The sequence below is a fragment of the Anser brachyrhynchus genome (assembly GCF_964034855.1).
Source record: "Anser brachyrhynchus genome assembly, chromosome: 3".
Lineage (NCBI taxonomy): Eukaryota > Metazoa > Chordata > Aves > Anseriformes > Anatidae > Anser > Anser brachyrhynchus.
The window spans coordinates 52,429,445-52,444,367 of record NC_137696.1 but is presented as its reverse complement, the minus strand read 5'-3'; the positions used below and the strand labels follow the sequence as shown (position 1 = coordinate 52,444,367).

The following is a 14,923-nucleotide window of genomic DNA, read 5'->3' as shown; positions in this document are numbered from 1 at the left end:
CTTTTCCCCTGCAAGATGCTTTCAAGTGGTTAGCAGTGTGTAAAGGAACACACAGTGGCAGAAATTGAAACGTGTGAAGCGTTAGCTGGGCTCATAAAACAACTTGAAGAGCCTGTCTTCCCTCACCTCCCTCCTTTTTTAACAGCTGAAGTCCTAGACAGGTCTGAGAAAAGCAGCAAAACAAAATAAAGTGAAAAAGCTCTACGTTATCCAGCGTTCCTCCTCTTCTGGATGGCAATGACAGCAGCAGTCTGCTTTGATCTCATATTATCCATTTTCTCCTTCTCCTGATCTACTGAAAGGCTGGGGTCTTCTGAGCACCCAGAATATTCTCCCACACTTCCCCCCTTCTTAACTGGGTTTTAATGATCTTTACCTTAATGTGCCTCAATCTCTAACAGAGCAAATGTGGTATGTGGCATTTCTGCAGTACTTCAGTAAGTGATGTGCCAATTTCCTCACTCTCCCTTCGAGTGCCAGGATCAGGTGAGGTTTTGAAGGCTGGCCCACCTAAATTGCTCCTAAATCCTGTTGGCTGCTGCCTGCTCTATCTTTGTTGACACAACATGACATTAATACTACTTTACACAGTCTTTCTTGCTGGGGAAGATGACCTGCATTTTTGTGGGTGTGTGGCTGGAAAAAGCAGTCTCAATGTCAGATCTTTCAAACTCACGTCCCAACTGTGTATAGAATGAAGCAAATCTTGTCACCTTCCACATAAACACAATTTTTCATGTGGCGGTGCTCTTGGGCATAGCTTTTTGTCCCTTGTGAGCAGACAAGAAACTGCTGCTCCAGAAGACCTCAGAGTAGGAGCTGCTGCAATTTCGCAAAATTAATGAGTAGCTGTGAACTGCTAGTAAAGTGATGCAATGATTTTCCATAACATATCATTTTAGAAGCAATGACTTTACCCGCTCTTTCTTTTCCTATCCAAATATTTGTCTTTTCAAGGCACCAGCCAAGAGTTTGTCTTGTCTTGTCTGGCAGAATGATGAAATGAACTGTTCCAGTATGTTTCATCTGCATTTGATGATTTTAAGCCTGGAGTTCAACTTTCATTCACTTAACTCACCATGATTAACATGGTGAGTGAAGTCCTGGATTCATGTAAATCAGTAGAAGCTTTCATACTGTCTTCTGGGGGATTTTGCTTATTTTCATGTAATCAAATTACAATATCAGTTTTATTGATGTAACATCTCTGAAACTGCTGTCTGAACTCAGCCACAAGACATAAATGTATCTCACAGAATGAGTAAAATAGATACTTGAAGTCATTACCTGCTCCCACCCAAGCTGAGGTATTCTAATTTGTGTTTGGGATTTCCTGCGACCTTGTCCTTGGATTTTCCTCTGCTGCTGGGCTCTTGGAGGAGAGGTCCATGGCTGATGGGTCAGGTGCCCTGCTCTGTCTAGTAGTCTGTATGTTCCAGCTGATGCCAGGGCTGAGCAGATTATGCCCACAGCCTTTCCAGTCTGTTCTTTATCAAGAACTTGGGACATATTTGCAGTAGGAAGTCTGCCTTTCAAAAGTGCCTTATGCTACTGGCTGTGGTGATTTTATCATTTTTATAACACCTACTTACTTTTAACACTACAGAGTATGATCACTTATTGTAATTGCTGCTTGCGGCTTCAAGGGACCTGGTATAGAGCACGCGATTTTAAAGGTATATGTAAGGCATAAGCTCTATTGATCTAAAGTATTCTGAGTGATAAACAGCTGCTGGGTTTGATTAAGGCTAAAGGGAAGTTGAAGCGTTTAATCAATCTCCAAAGCCGCTCCAAGCATATTACAAAGCAATTGTGATTATTGCTATTATATGACAAACTATAGCATAAGAAAGAAAGAGGGATCATTTTTCTTGGAAACATTTTGTGGTGTTGTGGTGCTTCTTCTCAGCCTGCTTGATGCTGTCACCTCTGAAGCCTGGCTAAATGACAGAGCGTGCCAGCTCAAGCCGACTAATCCTAAAGGGAAAAGGCAAAAGTCAGGCCTGCAAGAGCAGGGCCTTTCAGCTCCCCCGTACCTTCTCTTTCCCGTGTCTAACCATGGCCGTCAGCAAGCACTTTGTGAAGGAGAACAGGAAACAGGGCAAACGTACAATAATGCTGGCCAAATTATAACCCTCTCTGCTTCTTGCAATCTTCACTTTCAGGATGTTCTCAGAGGTGGGCTATGTTTGTGCTTTTCTATACCAAACAGCCCTGAAGGCACTTTTCTTCCATTATTTTGTTTAATCACTTCTTGAACCTTTGGGCAGGCTTGGGCTTCAAAACATCCCGTGGTGGTGTGTTGTACAAGACTGTCATGTGGCTTTGTAGAATAGTACTTTTTTTGTTCTTGTTTTTAAACTTTCTGCCTGGTGATTTCTTTTAGCACCTTTTTTGCTCTTGTGTTAAGAAAAGCAATGAATAATTGTTAGCTGTTCACCTTTTCTGCTTCATAGATGTAGAAATCTCTGCCTCATCCTGCTCTGCTGTCTCGTCCTTTTCCAAGGCTTATTTAGTCTGTCGTTTCCTGAAGCTGACCCATTTCCCTGGCCACCCTTGCCACCTTGGTATCTGTTTCCTTTCTCATTTTATTGTGTGCTTTTTGGAGTGACCAGAATTCCATACAGTACTTTAAGGTGTAGGCTTTTCTGAGTCTATCACTTCTTCCTTTTTCAGGTGTTCAATGATCTGTACATATGACGTAGCTTATAAGCAATGTGTGTCATGTAATTCTGAAGGCATGGATATAAGAAGGATTTCTGAAAACTAAGGAGCTGCAGGAATCTTAAGTCTAAAATTTATCTTATATTTCATTTTAAATATAAAAATGGAAACTCTATAGACAGAATGTATCTCCCACTCACACCCCTCAAAAAAAAAAAGTAATATGAAAATAAATTAATGGACAAATTTATTAAGCAAAAAAACCTTCTCCCTGCTGTATTTACAACAAAGAAGTTACAGCACTTAAGCCTGGAGAGGATAGCATTTGCGAAGTCTTACCTTTGCTACGGGTGGCTAGTGTCAGTCCTTTCAATAGTTTCTGCAGTCTTTCTCCACTGAATGTAGAGAAGTACAAACTTCTGTGTGCCATATTTGATTTCTCTCTGAAAATCAGAAGGTAAAAAGAGAAACTTAAATGACACATCAGATCTTTATTATTCAAGTGGGGAGAAACACCAGAAGTAAATGGAGACTACACAGTGCTAAATGAATTAGGCACAGATAAAGTTGAGTGACATGAACAGGGTATAGTATGCACTTTTCTACCTATATTAATTTTAAATTCATATCACTATCCTATATTTTATTTCCTTTTGGGAGAAAGTGACTTGCACTGAATCTCTCTGGTTGCTAGTCAGCCCAGATTTTCAGCTGTTGGTGGAGATAAACTCTTTTGAGTTAATCACTTGAAATAAATTTGGGAAAGCAAGAGTGGAAGGGTATCCTACCCTCTTCTGTTTCCCAGTTTCCCTTGCTTTCACCCGTCTTCAATGTGGTGCATGCTGTGTGGAGGGACCTCCAAAGATAATCTGTGCAAGCTTTGCTTTTGCTGAATGAATCCCATACATGTAATTCAGATTCCTTTAGGTTAGCAGGCAAACGCACGATATCCCTTCTTTTGTTTGTCTATTTTGGCATCTCTTTTTAAACTTTAAAATGTTTGAAGCTTCTCATGACCTTCGTGTGAAACCCCATCCATGACCCTAGGAGGCTGAGCTGGAGGCTGAGCCTGGTGCAGTTATCTTTGTTGCTTAAGATTCCTATTGCAACAACCATTAAATTTGCTTTGTAGTGGTTTCATGTGAGAATCACAAGTCTTCTGGGAAACTTATCCTGACTTTCACTTTATAATAGTATGAGAGTCTTGTGAATGCACGTTCTTAAGTGAGAGTTTAGACCAGTAAATAAAATTTTAATTGGGATATCTTGAGGTCGTTCACAGATTGTTGGAGCTGGAGCACTTGGCCTGTGAGAGGAGGCTGAGGGACCTGGGCTTGTTCAGCTTGGAGAAGACATGCCTGGAGGGGAACCTAGCAGCAGCCAGATGCTCAAGTCCTTGACTTATCTTGAATATCACTAGTTTCAGTGAGCTGAATTGCTTAGATGGCCGAAACTACAGAATGAGCTGATTGATGTTTTCCCATCCCATGTGGAAAGTGCACCACAGCAGCCCCCTGACAAGAGCCTTGCTTTCCTTAGGATGCAATCTGAGGAGTGTTTCTCTTGCAGCAGTGATAGCCTTGCACTCCTGCATTGTTTCCTCAGTGGTGACAGCAAAGCCTGGTGTGGCGACACAGCAAATTGTTAGGAGGACCTGTTCAGGTTGAAAGCAATCTTATTTTTGTTTGTTTGTTTATACCTGTTTTAATTTGATTCCTCTTGTGGTTATCTGGGTGCAACTGCGGTGTAGTGCATTAGTCGGAAAAAACAGCAGGGAGTGCTTCAGCTGGTGCCAGGCTTCAAAGACGTTCTTTTCAGGCTGTAGCTTTGGAGTCCATTTTCGTGAGCCCCATGCAAATAGCAAGGAAGCTGAACTGAACTCTGATGCACTCAACTTCACTTGTGCTCTTTTGACCTTTTTGGGGTTGCAGTCTAACCATTTGTTAAATGGCCCCGTCTCACAATGTTCATGGGTGCAGAGATTCATTTTAAGCCTACAAGATGATTGGTGTTTCATGAGCCGTTCTGGATGGGCCCTTGCAGTTCTTCAGGCACTGCTGCTGATTTACATCAACTGCACTTAGACAGCTGATCATCCCAGTTGATGTCCTCTGTCTGATTGTCTCAACCTTGTTGCTATTTTATAACCAGAGATTGCATCTGAGCAGAAAGATGGGAATGTATCAGCTACTTTGAAGAAAATCTGTCTGTACCGAAGAGGATGGGGTTTTGAGGAGTTTCAACTGGCACCTAACTTCTGGAAACAAAACATGATGCCTTGTATGAGGTGGGCCTGACCCGGCACCCTAGTGCTCAACCTTGGCATTGATTCTGCTGGGATCAGAGTGAATCCTGACCAAATCAAAACCTGTTTCTGTTTATGTTCCCTTCTGAAACTAATCTCTTTTCTCTCCGCTATGCATATTTCCACCTTTGTGCTAATGAAAACACATAATTTTTCCAGGGGGCAGTATGGAAAGTATCTGAGAGCTTTGGCCATCTCTCTGAAATATTGCAGGCGATTTGGTGTTTGCTTTGGCGTGTTGCTGTGAAAGATTGTAGAGTGTGTGTGTATACAGAGAGAGAGAGAGTATTCCTGGTCATTATACCTTTGTGAGACTGCCAGACTGCCTGGTCTGCTCTGTTTCGCTACATGTAAAAAGGCCTCACAAGCACTCACAATGTGCTTGGACCAGGCACCAAGTCTGAAAACAGTTCAGTCAGCTTGAAAAAAATTACCTTTCTGCCTGAATATTGTTTGTTCCCCATTGTCACAAGTAACACACAAGATTTCTTGTCAGTGGAGAAATTTTTCCATCTTCCCTTGTTTTACTTTGTGTACTGGGTAACATCTCATATAGTGCATTTTCATAGCCTGACTGTACCAGGCAGTCAGTTCCCCCTTGGGGTCTTAGAGATGCTCTTCTAAACAGAGGAATGAGAAATAACGTGTAAAAATCAGCAGTAAGATTCAGCCATGGATGTTGCTCTTGACAAAGGACATATTTTCCTCCCATAGCCCTTTGCCTTCTAAAGAAAGATGAGATAAGGGTTTCCAGGTGGAAGGTATTTCTGTCCTAACTAATATTTCTCTCCTACATTTGCCAATACTGTCCAGCTGAAAGCTCCCACAGTACCCTTTGAGAAGGTAAAGGATAACTCCAGGAGCCCATTGGTGATTTATCCTGCCCATGAGAAAGCTCATTCTAACAGCTAATGATTTCTGAGAGCTCCTGTTGAAAACTCGTGGGCCGCAGGATCTGTGCTTATTTGGTAATTGTAAAGCTTTTTAATTTTGATTTGGAGTCTGAACAGCAGTTTGGAGAACTCAAATCTTCCTTTATTTTTTCTAGTGGCAAAAAGTATTTTTCCCAGATTTCCTTTTCTGGAAGGAACAGCTGGAAAACAAACATGCATTGATGGGAATTGCCAAGTAACTAGATCCAACCTGTGGCCCATCTGGCCTTGAATCGTGTCTATAGTAGCATTGAGTATTTGGAGGAAGTTGCAAATATTGCTGGAATGGATGATTATAAATGACCTACTAATAAACATGTCCAGTGCTTTCCTGAGAGCTCTATCTTAGCTTTTGTTTCAAGCAGTGACTCTATTAATTTTAGCAGGGGAGATACAGTAACTGATACTTTAAAATTTTTATTTTTTTGTTTCACCTGTTTGCTGGCCAATTTTGCTTTACAAAATCTGTAAGTAGGGAACACTGATGTTTTCTTTGGTACTGAAGACATGAAGGAATTAACGGATTCAAGATTGTAAAGCCTTCCATGAATAATTTAGGCTCTGTTTCCAACAAATATTCGCTCTGCTACATTCTCACTGATACTGGGCTCAGACATTTGTGGTATCAGCAACAGTGCCAAACCCCTGTGAGCCAAAAGGAAATAGGCTTTTATTCAGTGTCAGCCATCAATCTGTCTCCAGCCTCCAGGACATACTCTTGTCAATTAGGGGCTTCTGCTTGAGAAACCTGGTCTGTTGGCTTGCAGAAGAATAGATAGGCCCAGGCACGTTTGAAGAATTACCTCTATGACCTCCTCTGTGAAATGCTGGGCAGCCCCACCAGCCTTGCTCCTCTTACTGCTCTGCTTCATGTTTCTCTTGTGAATAAATATTGCTGCACGTACTTAGGCTAATGTACACAATCAGTTTCTCCTGTAAAAATGATTGAACTGCCTGAGACAGAAATGACAACAGTCTTCTTAAGTGAGTTTCTCTGGGTCTGATGACTTTTAGGGATCTTCCTGGCATTATAAAGATGGATGAAAGCCTGGGAAATTTATAGCCGAGCCTGCCTATGTTGGATTCTCTTATTCCTGCCACTGATACAACGAGACCTGCTTCTGCAGTATGGTAAATGGGCTTCCTTCATCCAGAAACCACCTTAGGAAAGCTCTGCCAGCACACACCGCCTCTCACCCATGTGCTGCTTCCTGCGCCTGAGGGCTCAAAATGGCGTCCCCTCCGCCGGGGCATGGCGGCGCCTCTCCAGAGCTGTCCGGGGGCGAGCTGCTGTGTGTGGAGAGCTGCACAGAATCGAGTGCAGCGCTGTGCGTTTGTGAAGATAAATGGACTGGGAGGAAAAGCGCTTTTGCTGTGCTGCTGCTATTTTAATGTGAAAGTGAGACCCTGAAATGCTCTGTTCTACTTCAGTAGCTCTAAGAGGAGCCTTTCTCCAGAGGTCTCTGGTACCCAGATTAATTGAAATAACTCCAAAAGGCTCTTTTAAATCTAATTCCCTCCCCCATGTATGCAGTCTCTTCTTCACTTTTTTCCCCCTGTCTACACCCTCTCTTGAACAAAAAGCTTTCAAATGCTTTTCTGGAAAGAACACGAATGTAATTCAGATGAAGTTAATGTGAAGTCAAGGTTGAATGCTCTTCTCCCTGAAACCGCTGGCAGTGGCTGCGCTGGCTGGAGTGAGATGGGAGCTCAAACATAACTGGGAGACTCAGGATGAACTGAACAAAGAGCAGGCTGGAGGCTGGAGATCACCACTCCCTCCTCCCCATGCGACCTCCTGCGCTCACGCTGAACCCTTTGATCCCTGTCCAGGGCATGGTGACGTGGCAGCCTGGGCCCAGGCCAGGGATGTATGCTGGGCGGAGGCTGTTGTCATCTGTGGGGGCTCTGGATCCACCCTGTACCCTCGTTTCCACAAACACTGCTGAGCATCGCAGCGGGGGGCATCGCTGCTGGTGCTCCTCCAGCTGAAACGCAGAAGCGTCCCCTCTAAACACAGCTCCTTTTACCAGAAACAGCTCTAATAACAAAATTTAAAACAAGTGGGCCTGTATGTTGTAACCACTGTTCTATTTTTGCCAGGCACGTTTCTATTTGACATAGAAATGTAAGACCGCGCGTGCAATGGTGCTGCTCAGGGCACAGAGCTCGTGTCTCTCAGGAGTGGTGGCTCTGGGAGAGCCCCACAGATGAGCACAGCTCACTTGGGAAGGTGCTGCTCATGGCAAGAGCAGTGCCAGGATCTCACCCATGGGAGCACATCCTCTGCACCACCTGCTTTGGGGCAGTACTTTAGCTCCTTGTTCTTCTATAGGAGTTTTATTGCTGGGCTTAGTGAATATCAAGAAGTCTGAGTCCTTTCAGATGTACTACTACTGTCACTCATGTTGACATGGCAATGTACAAAATGATCTGAAACTCTTGATGGCAAATGCTAATTGGTAACGTAATCAGTGGTGGAGGTGCAAGCTGTGGTTACTTGTGCTTCTCAGCTGCAGTTGGTTGTGGCCATTCTTCCAGCAGCAGGCTGGAAGAAGGAGCTGGTTCCTCCTCGCTGCCTCTGCAGTTGTGCCTTCTGATAAGTAGCCTCCAGCACAGTGGCACAAGTGGGCTTTTTGTGATTGAAGACTGTCAGCAGCAGACTGCATGTCAGCTGTAATAATAGTCTCTGTTTTCTATTAAATCCTACAGTGAACCTGATATGGGTTCTGATCTTTATTATTTCCATGGGATGGTCAGAAGAGGAATTATACCATTCCCTATCTAAATCTCTCTGGCTAACTCCTACAGCACAGTCTTGCATTACCCTTTTATTAGATGACACCAAGCTTTCCCAGGCGGTAGATCCACTGCCCCTAGCAGGTTGCGCAAAGGATGTTGCAACCCTACAATTATTATTCTAGTGCAAATGCTAAAACAGGTTGAAGAGGATTTAGAAACCCCTTCTCTCCTCAGTTCCCTTCCACAAATTACTTTAAAGGTTGGTGAAATAAATTTAGTTCAGACAGATGAAAAACAGTGTCACAGCATCTCCTCATTCCTGTGGGTTTTTACACAACATGGCTTAAATAACGCAAGGACAAATGCCTGGAGCAGGAGACCGCAAAAACACCATAAGCCTCTCAGTGCTGCAGCTCAGAGTTCAGCTGGTGCCACCAAGAGGGGTCAAGACACTTTGGGGCAGTTACCCATGGCTTGGGCACCAGCTCGGTGCTGGCAGCTCGGATGGAGCAGCCCCTGTTGTGCTACTCTGATGGAGCTCTGCAGTTATAGCAACAAAAATCCTCTGCTGTAGATGAAGATAAACTATTTGATGCTCAACCAGGGAAATCAGTCTCTTTGTATGGGGTAGAAGTGGAAGCCATAGGGACCTAGGACAACTTTATGCCTATTTATCTATTACTGCATCCACACTGAGGACTGTGGAGACCCTGAGGCAGCAGTAGGAGACAGGAGAAATGCCCAGCGCTGTTCCATATGGAGTTCCCTGGAGCTTAATGCTCACCCCTGGCTGCAGCACTTATGTGTCAGGGACGAATCAGCCCCTGGAACTGCACAATGACAGGTTCATCAGCCCCAAAGCTGTGTGTGAAGATAAGGCCCTTATCCTGAAGCTGAACTGCAAGACTGCCCTTAGGTGAGATGCTGCAGTTGGTACAGCTCGAGGGAAATATGGATCTGGTTTAGGAGAGGTAGCTGTCTTTAAGATGATTTTAAATGTTCGCATTTTTTATGCAGCATTTTAGAGCGTTTCAGCTGCTCCCATCTGGAATTCAATTCCTCTCCCTGTTAATCAATAACAGGTCTTAACAAAACAATATCTCACAGGAGACACAAGCACACAGTGCTGAACAAAGCAAAACAGCCACTGGCTTACAGCAACAATTGCTGCTACACAATAGGTTTTCAAAGCTCAGTATATATTTTGTCCCTAGTGGGAAAACCATAACAAGACTGAATTAGTGGCTGGGCTTGCCAAAGGGAGAAATTAAAGTGCAACTGTTTGTCTGACACCTTGAAGTACCTTTATTTATTTTGGGGGAGAGGACAGAGTGAGGAAATAAGATGCCTGTTGGGGAAAACTATTTTCTGTGACTTTCCAAAGCGTGCAGTGGTTCTGCACGCCTGGGGGGCTCAGTCCAGATCGGGGGGCAGCATCACTTGCTGGTGAGAGTGCTTCACGGTGGTGCTGGCACCTATGGGGACGTTGCCTGCAGAGCTGGGGAGCTGCAGGGATGGAGGTAGGAGTGCGGCGTTCGAAGGGAGGACAGGCTGGGAGGCTCGTCCCTGCCAGGTGAGGCTTGGGGCTGATGTGCAGGAGGCTGTTTGGTGAGGGAGAGAGAAAAGGGAGAGACTATGTGAGAGCAAAGCAAATTCCCTTCCCTGCATGCGGTCACCTCCGAGCTTGCAAACTTAACTGCTCATCTGTGGATCTTGACAGCTCCTTGCTCTGGCACTAATGGGCTTCAGGAGCTCGCAGGGAGCTGTAATCGCCTTGGTTCAGGGCTCAGCTTGCACCTGTACAAGCACCTTCACCCCTTGCTGTTAACCTGTGGTCTCCCTTATTCAGCAGCTAAGCTTGTAAATTCATGTAACCAAATAGCTGTGCTGTTAACTGCCTGCACAAAAATGAACAACACATCCATCTTCCAGTGCCCAGCCGGCAGCCTAATGACACTCCTCGCTCCGTGCAGCGGTACCCTTTCAGACGTAACTAACTCTGGCACCACAGAAACAATTGTTTCAGCATCACACATGCCGCATGGCTCACACGGGCAGGGGAGGGAGGCCACCCAAGCAGAAGGCTTCCTGCTGCTGGCCCCATGCATTGGGTCCCGGCAATGGCTGCAAGGGACACCTTCACCCAGCCAGCCTGCCCCGATGCCCTGGGACAGGAGCACACCTGCAGTGGTTTCATTTGGGGCTGTGACCGACCTCTGATGAGTCTCTTGGAAAGGCTGTGCCTCAGTTTCCCTGTCCATAAACCAAGTGTAATTTCCTGAAGTGAAATACCACTGGGGGGACATATGCTAATGAAACAGGAAAAGGTGCTGAGGTTTTCTGGCCTCTGTAGTTCTTGCCAGAACCTGTGGTTTGAATCCCCTAGTCTTGAAATTAGCCTCAGCAAGAAGAAGGTCATCTGAATGTGGACCAGGTTTCCTGTGAAACGAGGCTCATCCAATTACTATGTGTGTGGGCAGGTGTGCCAGGCCCTTCCAAGCTGTCCCCATGAGGACAGGAAATCCTACAAGCTCTGAGGGAATCTCTGGTGTGAGCTCTTCCTCCTGCTTCCAGTGAGGAGGAGCCTTCAAGATTGCCCTTTGCTGGAGACCCCCCCCGCCCCCCCCCATGGGAGCTCAGCCAGAGACACAGGTTGTAGGAAACAAGGTTTGACTGCTTCTGTTCTGGCTGCTGTTACCACTTGTTACCAAAGGCGAGAAAGCACAGCTTTCTGTCCACAGATAACTCAGGCTCGCTATTGGCAGAGATCTGACATGTTCCCTTCTTAGCCCCCAAAGCAATCACAGGCAATCAAAGTTGGGAGCACGTAGGCTGGCAGGGGTTGAATGGACATTGCTTTTCTTTATTGGCTGGCTGCTCACCTGGTGTAGCAGGCAGTCCGAGAGAATTTCTTAATTAACCAGGCTCTGTCCTGTGTGGCACGCGTACACAGCCAATGGGCATTATAAAAGGACGGTTATTACACTCTGGCTCGGAAAAGGCCCCAACATAGTTGTATTGTTAAGGAAATATCTTGGAGAAAGGGAGAGAGGGAGCATGGGCTCTGGTCTCCAGTCAGAGAAGACTTTGTTATTTTTATGTTAAACATTGCTGGATCCAGCCTTGGAGGAGGGTGGGTGGAGGGTTAATTTGAGCTGCCTTTGAAAACAATTTTGAGCAATGCACAGCAAGATCTCAGGGAAACAATGTTTACAATCTATATCCTGCCTCAAATTACATAGACACTCTGCTCTCCTGTCCCATTGCCGAAATTAGCTGTAGTCACCAGGACGCAGCTGGTGTCCCAAGCATAAGCCCTTGTAAGTCAGCCGTCGCTTGGTAGCTTTTATATAGTTATAGAGAGAGAGTTTTCCCTGGATATTGAGCATTGCCTCAGTTGTGCATTCACCTTTGCAGTGGCAGCTGGAAACATCTGATACGTTGAGCCTAATCCGGCATCCTTAATGATGCACTGATTTAAGCAGTGGGCTTGCTTCATGGTGCAGAGTAGAAATGTAGGAATTCTGCCAGCTGATATTGAATCCAGAGTGTTTGCCGATTAGCTTTACCATCCGTTAGGTCCAGGTTGCTTTGAGCTTTTAGTTCGCTCTACCTAAATTAGTGCACCATTTCCCTTAGTCCTTTGGCAGGTGGGTGGCCTCTTCTCCCTCCAGTTTTGACTTGGAAGGGGGGAGTATTTGAAAATTGGGGCAGAAATTAATTTCCAATTAATTTCTGCCCCAATTAATTTCCAATTAATTTCTAAAGGAACTCTGGAGAACAAACAGCTCTTTAAGTAATTCACTTGCCACAATACATTTGGAAGAGTTGGTATCACAGCTTTTTGTAATTATTTAAAATATTTAAAAATGCAAGCTAACAGAAACAAGGCAAAATACATCATTTATGGGGGGGTATCCCTCTGCTGTTCCTCTGCTCTTGTAGGTTTTTACTCCAACAGTCCAGGACCAGCTCTGTATTCCCCAAAGCAGAGACTTGCATCCTGTCTGTGTGACTGTCTTACTCCCTCTTTCTCCTGGGGGAGGAGGAGAAGGAAGTGAATAATTTCTGCTTTCCCTCTGTTTCTTCATCGCTGATAGCTTCTTCACAAGGAAAGAGGAGATGAACAATGCTGGGACCCTGCTCATTCTTTACTGTTTTTATTTTCTCATCACCAAAAGACGGAAGAGGGAAATGACAGCAGGCACTCAATATCCACTCATCATTTCAATCCAGCTCCTTAACTACTTTTGCTATCCAGTGGCGTGATAGTCTTTGGCTTGTTATTTACTGGCTGTTTAATTTAAATGTATCCTCATCAGGGAGCCAAAAGATCCAGTCTTAAAGCTCTTTCGCATGATTTGTCTAATCACTCTCTAAATTATTTATCATGGCTCTGAACTGTCTGGAGATATAAATATATATTTTCTTTTAAGCACTATGATTTGTTCCAAAACATCTGTAAAAAATCATGACTGACCTCCCATCTGGGCAACAGCTCAGCTCTGTCCTGGGGCTGGGTCGTGTCAAGTGTGTGAGCTCTATTTCAAAAGCATAAAATTCCTGACATGGTGAAATTCTTTTCTTACAGATTTGTTGACAAAAGGCGGGCAGGGAAGGGAAGGGAAGGGAAAGCTGCTGTTAGGAATGCACGAGCAAGATGCTGCATAGCTAGGCCAGAAGTGAGTGGAACATTTTGTTACGGAAATGGCCACAAAAATGCTCCTCCCTGCCTTAGAAAATAGTTATTTAAAGCAGGATCGATTGCCAGTCCTCCTTGCCGCTGTTGTCATTTGGACGTGGCATGTGTAAATAATATTTCCTCATGAAAGAAAACTTTCAGCGATGACAGCACTCCTCTGGCCGCTTCCTGTCCCAGAGGCGAGGCATCAGCCCTACCCTGGAAACGGCGTCTCCCTCCGAAGAGAAAGCCCAGGAACTGCAATTTATTTTTCCTCTAAAACCCCAGACAAGAGAATTTTGGCCTCTAGATGCCATGGAAGTGGCATGAATGGTACACAATTTCCAAGGAGATTTTTAAGGTGTTTTTGGTGGAGTTACATAGGACATGTGAAAGTAAAAATACAGCAAGAAAGTGAAAAAAAGTACGTGACTTAAAGCAAAGCCCACTTTCCCCTAGGATCTTTATAAACAAAGTGGCGATACATGCTTTAAAGCTGTGCTTCAAAACAGATTGTTTTACCTTTACTGATGCCAGTGAGCAAAAATCCTTTTATTCCCAGCTAATGACAGCTCCTGGCTCTTCAGAGGCTGGGGACACACCTTCAAGAGACGGGAGTTACCAAGCACACAGATGCCGACGTACCCCCCACATGTTTTGTTAACTATGTTCTACTTATTTTTTTTTCCTTTTCTCCCACTTCATCTTCAGTTTTCCACAGAGATCGACCCACACCAGACTCAAAACACCCTCAAACTTTGGGGAAGTTCAGGCGCACATCTGGATCCCAGCTCTGCAGCTTGAGCCCGTTGCTGTTTGTTATTGTTTGCGTTGCTTCAGGCCTCGCTTAGGGATTGTACAAAGTGTTTTTAAAAAATAAATAAATACTGAAGTGTTCTTACAGCATCTGAGGGAAGCACACTCCTTTTGCAAGGTGTTATAGACTGATCACTGCAGAAACACAGAAAGGAAAATTTGGGGGTGCAGAGGGCACTGAGGCTTCAGAAAATAAGGTTTTCATGGAGTTAGGGGGCTTGGAGTGAGACTCATTTCCACATAAGTCCCCATACCAGGTGAAGGGAGAGCACCGAGGCTTTGAGGAGCATCCAGGTGCCCTAAGTCAGGGAACTTAAAGCACTTGCTTGGCACAGGGATTGTGGAGAGATTTAGGCCAGCTGAGCCTAGCTGTTGGAGGCAGGGACCTTTTCTCTTTCTCACTAATCGGTCTTAGTAGAGAAGGAGACATTGAGCAACCCTCTTTGCTAAAGGCTGTGGAGACATGGCAGAGCTGCTGGTGATGCCAGAGGTACGGATCACCCTCTTGTCTTTCCTATATATATTCCCCTGGCCCCAATGATCCAAACTCCTCGCTTTATTTTTATTGGGATTTTCTTTGGATGAACCCTATTAAACGCATCACTACTGCTGAAATTTGCCTATGCCAATAAAACCATCTGTTTTATTAACTAACTGAGGTCTCTGGAGCGTTTCTCACAGGCGCACAAGCGAGCAGCCCTTTCTGCTGCCTCCAGCGCTCTGTGTCAGCTCTGCTAACAATGGGAGGGGACCCAGGAGGTCGCTGGCAGGAAGCGCCGCTTC

At 44.9% G+C, this 14,923-nt stretch overlaps 2 long non-coding RNA genes across 2 annotated transcripts in view; one reads left to right on the top strand and one right to left on the bottom strand.

The window, feature by feature from the left end:
• LOC308191882 overlaps positions 1 to 14,923 on the top strand; it is a 197,952-nt gene that overhangs the window by 19,465 nt on the left and 163,564 nt on the right. The window lies entirely within an intron of this gene.
• Positions 1 to 14,923, bottom strand: part of LOC308191890 — a 46,877-nt gene that overhangs the window by 5,594 nt on the left and 26,360 nt on the right. Inside the window, exon 2 of the long non-coding RNA XR_013948356.1 lies at positions 3,004 to 3,107. This is a non-coding gene — a long non-coding RNA (uncharacterized lncRNA). The remainder of the gene's footprint in view (positions 1 to 3,003; positions 3,108 to 14,923) is intronic.